Below are 1,249 nucleotides of genomic sequence, written 5' to 3' on the forward strand. Positions count from 1 at the left end.
TGCCTGAACCCAGGAGGCGGAGGTTGCGGTGAGCCGAGATTGCGCCACTGCACTCCAGCCTGGCGACAGAAGGAGGCTCTGTCTCAAAAAAACGGAAACAAACAAACAAAAAAACCAAAAAACCAATGACTTACATCTGACTTGCCAGATCAGCCTTACAGGATCGGACGGGTTGAGCCTGGCCAATCCAAATCCTCAGGATATTTTTAGGGGCCATGCGAGGCGGCTCATGCCTATAATCCTAGCACTCTGGGAGGCCGAGGCGGCCGGATCACTTGAGGTCAGGAGTTGGAGATCAGCCTGGCCAACGTAGAGAAACCCAGCTACTCGGGAGGCTGAGGCAGGAGAGTTGCTTGAACCTGGGAAGAGGAGGTCACAGCAAACTGAGCTCGCACCACTGCACTCCTGCCTGGGCAACAGAGCGAGCCTCCATCTCAAAAAAAGAAGAATTAAATCAAGTCTTTTTGTGTTTGTTTAGTTTTGAGACAGGGTCTTGCTCGGTCTCCCAGGCTGGAGTGCAGTGGTGTGATCATAGCTCACTGCAGCCTTGACCTCTTAGGGCCAAGCGATTCTCCCACCTGAGCCTCCTGAGTAGCTGGGAGGACAGGCACACCCCACCACACCTGGCTAATTTTTAAATTTCTCGTAGAGTCATGCTGGTTTTCAATTCTTGGTCTCTAGCAATCTCCTCACCTTGGCTTCCCAAAGTACCGGGATTATCAGTGTTGTCATCATGCCTTTGACATACAATCTTTTAACTGGGCACGGTGGCTCACGCCTGTAATCCCAGAACTTTGGAAGGCCAAGGCAGGCGGATCACGAGGTTAAGAGATCAAGACCAGCCTGGCTAACGTGGTGAAAACCTGTCTCTACTAAAAATACAAAAGTTAGCCAGGTGTGGTGGTGGGTGCCTGCAATTCTAGCTACTTAGGAAGCTGAGGAAGGAGAGTTGCTTGAATCTGGGAGGCTGAGGTTGCAGTGAGCTGAGATTGTGCCACTGCACTCCAGCCTGGGTGACATAGTAAGACTCCATCACAAAAAAAAAACCAGGCCGGGCGCGGTGGCTCAAGCCTGTAATCCCAGCACTCTGGGAGGCCGAGGCGGGTGGATCACGAGGTCAAGAGATCGAGACCATCCTGGTCAACATGGTGAAACCCCGTCTCTACTAAAAATACAAAAAATCAGCTGGGCATGGTGGCGCATGCCTGTAATCCCAGCGACTCAGGAGGCTGAGGCAGGAGAATTGCCT

Source organism: Sapajus apella, unplaced genomic scaffold (genome assembly GCF_009761245.1).
Source record: "Sapajus apella isolate SASKATOON/1434 unplaced genomic scaffold, GSC_monkey_1.0 scaffold173, whole genome shotgun sequence".
In the NCBI taxonomy this organism is placed as follows: domain Eukaryota; kingdom Metazoa; phylum Chordata; class Mammalia; order Primates; family Cebidae; genus Sapajus; species Sapajus apella.